General features: G+C 40.4%; 2 non-coding genes across 2 annotated transcripts; both read right to left on the bottom strand.

Moving 5' to 3' along the window:
• Nucleotides 1–267: 267 nt before the first annotated feature.
• LOC141682336 (small nucleolar RNA R71) lies at nucleotides 268–374 on the bottom strand. The gene has a single exon (XR_012559737.1). It is a non-coding gene; the product is annotated as a small nucleolar RNA R71 (small nucleolar RNA).
• A 5,771-nt stretch (nucleotides 375–6,145) lies between these two features.
• LOC141681564 (small nucleolar RNA R71) lies at nucleotides 6,146–6,252 on the bottom strand. Its single transcript, XR_012558992.1, has one exon. It is a non-coding gene; the product is annotated as a small nucleolar RNA R71 (small nucleolar RNA).
• Nucleotides 6,253–9,738: the final 3,486 nt, after the last annotated feature.

Genomic DNA, 9,738 nt, shown 5'->3' with positions numbered 1-9,738 from the left:
ACAGTGCAATGGGTACAGACTTCAGTCCAGTTTGAGGGTTCTCCAACGGAAGATCCCAATACACACATTAGGGATTTCATAGAGATCTGCGACACCTTCAGGTTCAATGGTGTTTCTGAAGATGCTGTGAAGCTGAGACTGTTCTCATTCTCTCTGAGGGACAAGGCTAAGAGCTGGTTACACTCTCTACCAGCTGGTTCGATTACTACTTGGGAAGATCTTGCTCAGAAGTTTCTTACTAAATTCTTCCATATGGCGAAGACAGCTGCAATCAGGAATGCTCATACTCAATTTGTGCAGCAATCAGGAGAATCTTTATATGAAGCTTGGGAGCGCTACAAGGAGATGCTTAGGAAGTGTCCTCATCATGAAATGCCTGATTGGATGATCATCAATTATTTTTACAATGGGTTGGGAGCATAGTCCAGACCCATGCTCGATGCACCAGCAGGTGGAGCATTATGGGCAAAGAGCTACGAGGAAGCTTATGATTTAATTGAACTAATGGCTGCTAATTAATATCAGTATCCAGCCCAGAGATTGCCACAGAGCAAGGTAGCAGGAGTTCTTGAGGTGGATACAGCTACGACTATCACTGCTCAACTAAAGGCGTTGTCTATGAAGATCGATTCTCTGGCTAACTATGGTGTTAACCAGATAATTAGTATTTGTGAGCTGTGTGCAAGTCCGCATGTGATAGAGCAATGCGCTATATCTAGTGAATCAACTCAGTTTGTGAGCAACTTTCAGAGATCGCAACAACCAGTTCCAGACACTTATCATCCTGACAACTGGAATCATCCTAACTTCAGCTGGAGCAACAATCAGAATGCGATGCAACAGCCGTTCCAGCAGTTTGGAAATAAGCTATTCAACCCTCCTGGTTTTCAGCAACAAATTACACCAAAACAACAAACTCATGGTGCATGTCTACCTTCGAATGAAAAATCTGAATTAGAGGAGTTGCGGCTTATGTGCAGAAACCATGCTCTTATATGCCAAAGCCAGGCTGTTTCTATCAAGACTCTGGAGAACCAAATAGGGCAAATTGCTAATGCCTTATTGAATCGACCACCAGGAATGCTTCCTAGTGATACAGAAGCCAATCCAGGCTAGAGGGAAGTTGAAGAACAGGTGAACGCCATCACCTTGAGGTCTGGAAAGGTCGCAAGCCCCCAAATTCAGCAAGACGAAGAGCCTGAAAAATCTCAAGATTCAGAAAATGCAGTTGTGGCTGAAGAAGAAGTGCAGAAGGAAGCAGAGGTGGAACCAAGGAAGACTACTGTGGAACACACTCCTCCTGAGGGTAATACAGGGGAGAAACATATCTATCCTCCACCTCCTTTTCCTAAGAGGCTGCAGAAGAAAAAGCTGGATAAGTAGTTTGAGAAGTTTCTGGAGGTGTTCAAGAAACTTCTTATCAACATACCTTTCACTGAAGCTCTTGAACAGATGCCTAGCTATATGAGGTTTATGAAAGGTATTCTCTCTCGAAAAGTGAAGCTTGATGACTTAGAGACCGTTGATCTCACGAGGAATTCAGTGATGTGCTGCAACAAAAGTTGCCTCCGAAGCTTAAAGATCCTGGAAGCTTCACTATTCCTTGCACCATCGGAAACTTGTCGTTCGACAAGTGTTTATGTGATTTAGGAGCTAGCATCAATCTGATGCCCTTATCTATCTTCAAGAAGCTTGGTCTGCCTGATCCGAAACCAACATACATGTCATTGCAACTAGCTGACCGTTCCATCGCTTATCCATGAGGTATAGTGGAGGATGTCTTGGTCAAGGTGGATAAACTCATCTTCCCTGCTGACTTTGTAATTCTTGATTTCGAGGAAGATAAGAAGATTCCCATTATTTTGGGAAGACCATTCTTGGCTACAGGCTGAACTATGATCGATGTGCAAAAAGGAGAGCTTTCGATGAAGGTTCACGATCAAAAGGTCACTTTTAATGTGTTCAAGGAAATAAAGTTACCCACAGCTAAAGAGGAGTGCTTTAAAGTAGAGCAAATGCAGGTTTTGAATGCAAATTGGTGTTTATCAGTTTCGTGTTATCTGATTAGTGTCATCACCATCACATGCTAAGGTTAAGAACAATAAGGCTATTGAATGAAGTAGTAATGAAGTTAGAATCCCATGTTTGTCATATATAGTAATTCAACCTCAATTATCTTAGTTAATGTTATTTAGTATAATCTCTTAGTTTAATAAAAACCCAATTTGTTATTTGTCTTAGCATTGAGCGATAATCATACATTGTTGCATAGGTGCATAAATTGAACTTAACCTAAACCAGTCTCTGTGGGAACGAATCTGATTTATATCTTATACTACTTGCGAACGCGTATACTTGCGTGAATTTTAGCGCGTGTTTTCGCCCTAACAGTTATAACAAGGAAGAGAGAGAAAGTATGCATCCATGTGCTTTATGGCGCACAAAATCATTCCTAGCTACACAAGACACTTCCAAGTCACAAGTAAGCTTATACTAAGGGAGTACAAGTCGCTAGTTAGATGCCCAAGGGGTATAAAAGGTTGCAACTTAGGTTATCTTGCCAACAAACTAAGTACAAAGGCTTGTATGCTTCACTCTAGTCGTAGGTTGACCTTAGAACACCTTTAAGTCACAAGCAAGCTCGTCCAAGGGTAGATCTGAGTAGTAAGTTAGTGAAAATACTAAGGCAAGTATTGTATTGTCTCTTGGTCACCACCTAGAAGCCTTGGTGTTGTATCTAAGTACTAGAATGCCTCCCTTGGTCGCCAGTAAAATTTTCAAAGAAAAATATCAAGTGCTTGAACTCTTCTAATCGCAAGTAATAAATGAAATACCTTCAGGGACGCAAGTGGATTATTTTTAGCAAGCTGTCAATTCAAAAAATTGGATATAATCAAGCCATATAGTCTTTTCTCTCTCCTACAACCTACCAGCCCATATAATTAAATCAGCAGCAATTGGATGTAAATCTCTCCCATATTGAATATAATGAAGCTCTTGCAAATTATATTCAGAACCTTGAAAAGCTTGATTTGACAAGGAGAGGTCATGCCCATTTGTTTACTCACTGTTTAAAGACTTACAAACTCGTAACACTCATCATTTAAATCTTCTTTGATTGTATTTAATATCAATATCATTTAATAAGAGTTTTAGATCTTTAGAGTGATAAGAAGAACCCCAGTTTGATAGCTTGTTATTTTGATGCTTTTTATATTTGTTGCTACAATTTTTTTGTATTTGGAGTTGTAAGCAAACCCTCTCGGTATTTATACTTTGAATAAAAGAATATTTACCCAAAATCTCTTTGTTTGTTTATTTCAATTTCATAGTTTGATTATCCACTGCATTTATTTGTGAAAAATGAAAAACATACATTCACCCCCTCTGTATGTACCTTTTGGACCTAACAACTTGATTCTCCTGTAATGATCCATATTTCTCATTCAGCTTAGCTAGCTTGGCTTTGCTAATTGGCTTCTTTTCTATCAATGGATGTGCATCCTTGTCTTTCAATGAATATTTACTTTTAGCTTTCGACGTATACCCTTCGTCATCCGTTGATTCCACATCCATGTCCTTTTTCCATGCTTCTTCACAAAAAGACTCAATTCCTTGAACTTTGGCAATTTGGACACTTACATTCCTTGATGATTTCTAAGCCTTGATCACCTCTTGCTCACGTTCTAGCTGTTTTCTTTAAGATTTCCTCTTTCTTCAAAGATTCAGTTAGTTCATCCTTTGAAAACTTGCACTCTATTCTTAGTTTCTCAAACTCAATAAATTGAGTTTCTCACATAATATTTCTCTCACTTAAAAACAGGTTATTATCTTTAATTCTTGTGTTTTCTTTAGTGAGTGATTTAAGTGTAACACGTAAGTGATATTATTCTGTGGGCATATCATTTATGGCATCATTACACTCATCTTTAGAAAGGTGTGTAAGGTTTGTAGTGATTACCTGATTGCTCTAGGAACTGACCTCTGCTTCATCTGATTTGGCCATTAAAACTAGATTGACATAGCTTGTTTCTTTATCTTCATCTTCCCCATCTGATGCCTGATAAGTGGCATTTTATACCACTTAGAACGTCTTAAAATGGCTTAAATTGGTGTCTTGAAATCAAGTTTTTTGTGTATTTGATGCGTTTTTCTAGTGTTTATGCATTTCAGGGTATTAGTTGTATTTCGGAGGAGGAATCATCAAGAATAAGCCTTGGCATGTGTTCACCATTGCGAGAGGAAAAGAACGGGCAGATTACGGCGAAGAAACGGAGCAAACCAGGAAATTTTCCAGTAGGGTCCTGCGCGCCCGCGCAGCAATGCTGAGCGGCCGCGCAGGGTCGGGGAAAATAATATATTGTTTTAGACTTCTACTTCTGTTTGGCTTCCAACTTCTATGTAATCTGAGTTTTATGGGACTATTATATAAGTAGATTTGAGACGTTTTTAACAGGGTATTAAGAGGGGATTATGTTTTAGATTGTGTTTTGCAAGAAGCGAAGGAGATAAGGAAGAAGACCGATTTAGCACACAGCAACGAAGAGGAAGCATATATTCTTGTGATTCTTGTTTTGTTGTAACGTTGGATGCTAGTTTTCTTGCTTTGACTTATTTACTCTTGTGACGTACTCTGTTTTAATATAATTAGTTTAGTTATTATTTTCTTGTGTTCGTTTATCATGATTTCATATGAACCCATGATGGCGATAAGTTCTATTATGGGCTAATCGTGATCATGGGGTTGCAACGAATATATTATGGAATTCTTTAGTTAATTGTTTAATACTTTAGTGTGTGATGATTGCATGATATCTAGTATTGGTTGTGCGTATTCGTCTTATGTGCGTCGCGAACATATAAGATAGGGTGTTAATCTCTTGTGAAGCGACGGTGGATCTTGAGATTTAGAACTTGCAATGCTAGCATAGGTTCGTGTACGTTGTGCATGATTAGTGGGTAACTCTAACAGTTTTATTTGCCCTATATAATCAAAAGGAATAACTTGTGCTTAAATCGTTGTGTTGTCAATTTCTGTAGACATATAGGAACTCAACATAATTGATGACTATTCAACTTCTATCTTAATTGTGGATGTTTGGTAGAATGGTATGAGTACAATGAAAGTTGGCTTTTATCAGTTTTGTGTTATTCGATTAATATCATTACTGTTACATGCTAAAGGTAATAACTATGGCTATAGAAGGAAGTAATAATGAAGTTGTGATCTCATGAGTGTTTTATTATTGATAAATTGAAGTGTTAGTTAAGTGGTTAATTAAGTAGTTAATTATAGTTAATATTTAATCAACAATTTTAAGTGTTATCTTAACATTGAGAAGTAATCATACATTGGTGAGTGAGTTAAATTAGACAATAACTTACTCTGAGTCTCTGAGGGAACGAACTAGAAAGTATTCTATATTACTTGCGAACGCGTATACTTGCGTGAATATTAGTGCGTGATTTCGCCCTAACAAGTTTTTGGCGCCGCTGTCGGGGACTCGGCGTATTTGTTTAGTTTATGTACTTACCATCATTGGTCATTAGGACTCAGTGATTAGGACGTAGTAGTTAATTACTCTTTTCGGTTATGTTTCAGGTACTTTAGCAAGCGTTTATGCAAACTCGTTCTCGTGCTCGCAAGAGGACCTTAGATACAGCTGAGGAGAAAGACGAAGTTCTTGATACACCGGAGAAGTTAGATTTTGAGGATTCGGATTCAGGAACTGAGCAGAAAGAACCAGTAAACATGGGAGATCGTATTGTTCAAGCTGATCCAGCTCTTATGGATTTTTCTCGGCCTAGAATTGATGACATTCAGTCAAGCATCCTTCATCCGGCTATTCAAGCTAACACCTTTGAAATCAAGCCGGGCACTATTCAGATGGTGCAGAATTCTGTTTCTTTTGGAGGAGCGGCAACTGAAGACCCCAACATGCACATAAGGAATTTTGTCGAGATCTGCAGCACTTTTAAGTATAATGGCGTGACTAATGAGGCTATCAAGTTGAGGCTTTTCCCATTTTCACTGAGGGATAAGGCTAAAGACTGGTTACATTCTGAACCAGCTGGGTCCATCACTACGTGGCAAGATCTTGCGCAAAAGTTTCTGGTGAAGTTTTATCCAATGGCAAAGACTGCTGCTATGAGGAGTGCTCTTACTCAGTTTGCGCAGCAACCTACAGAATCTATGTGCGAGGCTTGGGAACGCTACAAGGAAATGTTGAGAAAATGTCCACATCATGGAATGCCGGATTGGATGGTAATCACTGGTTTTTATAATGGTTTGGGGGCTCAATCTCGGCCCATGCTCGATGCAGCAGCTGGAGGCGCCTTATGGGCTAAAAGCTATACTGAGGCGTATAATCTTATCGAGACGATGGCTGCAAATGAGCATCAAAACCCAACTCAGAGGATGACATTAGGCAAGGTAGCAGGTATTCTGGAAGTTGATGCAGCCACCGCTATTGCAGCCCAGCTCCAAGCGCTATCAATGAAGGTTGATTTTTTGGCTACGTATGGAGTTAATCAAATAGCTATGGTTTGTGAGCTTTGTGCAGGTTCTCATGCTACGGATCAGTGTTCTCTTGTCAACGAATCTGTTCAGTATGTGAATAAATATCAGCGATAACAGCAGCCTGTGCCAGCGACCTATCATCCTAACAACAGAAATCATCCAAATTTCAGCTGGGGAAATAATCAGAATGCTATTCAGCCACCATATCAGCAAGGAGTGAGTAAACAGTTTAACCCACCTGGATTCCAGCAACCATAGCAGTATGCTACAAGACAATTATATCCTCAACAGGGAAGTGCAGCTGCACCTACTAGTGCTGATTTTGAGGAACTTAAGCTGTTGTGCAAAAGTCAGGCGGTTTCTATCAAGACCTTGGAAAATCAAATCGGTCAATTAGCCAATGCAGTGCTCAATCGTCAACCTGGCACTCTTCCCAGTGACACGGAAGTACCAGGCAGGAAGGAAGCTAAAGAGCAAGTCAAGGCTATTACCTTAAGGTCTGGAAAAGTAGCTGATGCTGAAAAGGCAAAAGAAGTCGAAGCTGAAGTTCGAGATGAAGAATCTAAGCAAAGGGAGAAAGCGGCGGAACCAAGGAAGACTACTGTTGAACACACTCTGCCTGAGGCTAATACAGGGGAGAAACAGCTCTATCCTCCACCACCTTTTCCTAAGAGATTGCAGCAACAAAAGCTGGATAGACAGTTCGGGAAGTTTCTGGAGGTGTTCAAGAAACTTCACATCAATATACCTTTCGCTGAGGCTCTGGAACAAATGCCTAGTTATGCGAAGTTTATGAAGACTATTCTTTCAAGAAAGGTGAAACTGGATGACCTTGAAACCGTTGCTCTCACGGAAGAATGCAGCGCGGTTCTGCAACAAAAGTTACCACCAAAACTGAAGGATCCAGGAAGCTTCACCATTCCTTGCACCATTGGCAATCTAACTTTTGACAAGTGCCTTTGTGATTTGGGAGCAAGCATTAATCTGATGCCGTTGTCGATTTTTAAAAAGCTGGACCTACCTGATCCAAAACCCACATACATGTCGCTATAATTGGCGGACCGTTCCATTACTTACCCAAGGGGCATAGTTGAGGATGTGCTCGTCAAGGTGGATAAGCTCTTCTTTCCTGCTGATTTTGTTATTCTGGATTTTGAGGAAGATAAAAAGATTCCCATAATCTTGGGGAGGCCTTTCTTGGCTACTGGCCGTACCTTAATAGATGTGCAAAAAGGGGAACTTACTATGCGGGTTCAAGATCAGGATGTGACCTTCAACGTATTCAAGGCAATGAAATTCCCCTCAGAAGATGAGGAGTGCTTAAAAGTGGATGTGATTGATTCTGCGGTTACTTCGGAACTCGATCACATGCTAATGTCTGATGCATTGGAAAAGGCCTTAGTGGGGGAATTTGACAGTGATGATGAAGATAGCAACGAGCAATTACAATATCTGAACGCTTCTCCCTGGAAGCGAAAGCTAGATATACCATTTGAATCTCTTGGTACTTCTGACCTCAAGAACGCTGAAGGGAAGCTCAAACCATCAATAAAGGAAGCGCCTACCTTAGAGCTCAAACCATTACCTGAACACTTGAGGTATGCCTTTTTAGGTGATTCATCTACGTTACCTGTTATTATTTCAGCTGACCTTTCAGGTAGTGAGGAAGACAAGCTCTTAAGGATTTTGAGAGAATTCAAATCGGCTATAGGATGGACTATAGCAGACATCAAGGGGATAAGTCCCTCATATTGTATGCATAAAATTCTGTTAGAGGAAGCTAGTAAGCCAACTGTGGAACAGCAGCGAAGACTGAACCCAATCATGAAGGAGGTGGTGAAGAAAGAAATTCTGAAATGGCTAGATGCAGGCATCATTTATCCTATTTCTGACAGCTCGTGGGTGAGCCCCGTGCAATGTGTACCTAAGAAAGGAGGTATCACTGTGGTCGCAAATGAAAAGAATGAGCTCATCCCTACTCGAACAGTTACAGGATGGAGAGTATGCATGGATTATAGAAAATTGAACAAAGCCACAAGAAAGGATCACTTCCCTCTCCCATTCATTGATCAAATGCTTGACAGATTGGCGGGACATGAGTATTTTTATCTTCTGGATGGGTATTCCGGGTATAATCAGATTTGTATTGCACCAGAGGATCAGGAAAAGACTACCTTCACTTGTCCATTTGGCACATTTGCTTTTCGTAGAGTTTCGTTTGGGTTATGTGGTGCCCCGGCCACCTTTCAGAGATGTATGATGGCCATATTCTCTGACATGATTGGAAATAACGTCGAAGTGTTCATGGATGACTTCTCCGTCTTTGGACACTCATATGATGAATGCTTGAATAATCTGCGCGCGTACTCAAAAGATGCGTGGAAACTAATTTGGTGCTTAATTGGGAGAAATGTCATTTTATGGTGCGTGAAGGCATTATCCTTGGGCATAAGGTCTCTAGCAAAGGTCTGGAGGTGGACAAGGCCAAGGTGGGAGTCATTGAAAATCTTCCCCCACCTAATTCAGTGAAAGGAATCCGTAGTTTTCTCGGTCATGCGGGTTTTTATCGGCGATTCATCAAGGACTTTTCAAAGATATCTAAGCCGTTGTGCAATTTACTTGAGAAAGATGTGCCTTTCAAATTTGATGATGAATGTTTGGCAGCATTCGAGACTCTCAAGGAGAGTTTGGTCACGGCACCAGTTATTACAGCACTAGATTGGACAGAACCGTTTGAGATGATGTGTGATGCGAGTGACTATGCGGTAGGTGCAGTTCTGGGACAGCGCAAGAAAAATCTCTTCCATGTGGTCTACTATGCGAGTAAGACTTTAAATGGGGCCCAATTGAACTACACCACTACTGAGAAGGAGCTTTTGGCTATAGTCTTTGGCTTTGAGAAATTTCGATCTTATCTGCTTGGTATGAAAGTGACAGTATTCACTGATCATGCAGCTATTCGCTATCTGGTTTCTAAGAAGGATTCGAAGCCGAGACTCATTCGTTGGGTGCTTTTACTTCAGGAATTTGAGTTAGAGATCAAAGATAGAAAAAGTACCGAGAATCAAGTAGCTGACCATCTCTCTAGGTTGGAGAATCCCGATTCTACTTCACAAGATAGGACGTTAATCAATGAATCTTTTCGGATGAGCAGTTGTTTGCAATTCAGGAGGAAGAACCATGGTTTGCAGATATTGTAAACTATCTTGTCAGCAACA

Source organism: Apium graveolens, chromosome 8 (genome assembly GCF_009905375.1).
Source record: "Apium graveolens cultivar Ventura chromosome 8, ASM990537v1, whole genome shotgun sequence".
Classification (NCBI taxonomy): domain Eukaryota; kingdom Viridiplantae; phylum Streptophyta; class Magnoliopsida; order Apiales; family Apiaceae; genus Apium; species Apium graveolens.
This window is presented reverse-complemented; position numbering and strand designations above follow the sequence as displayed.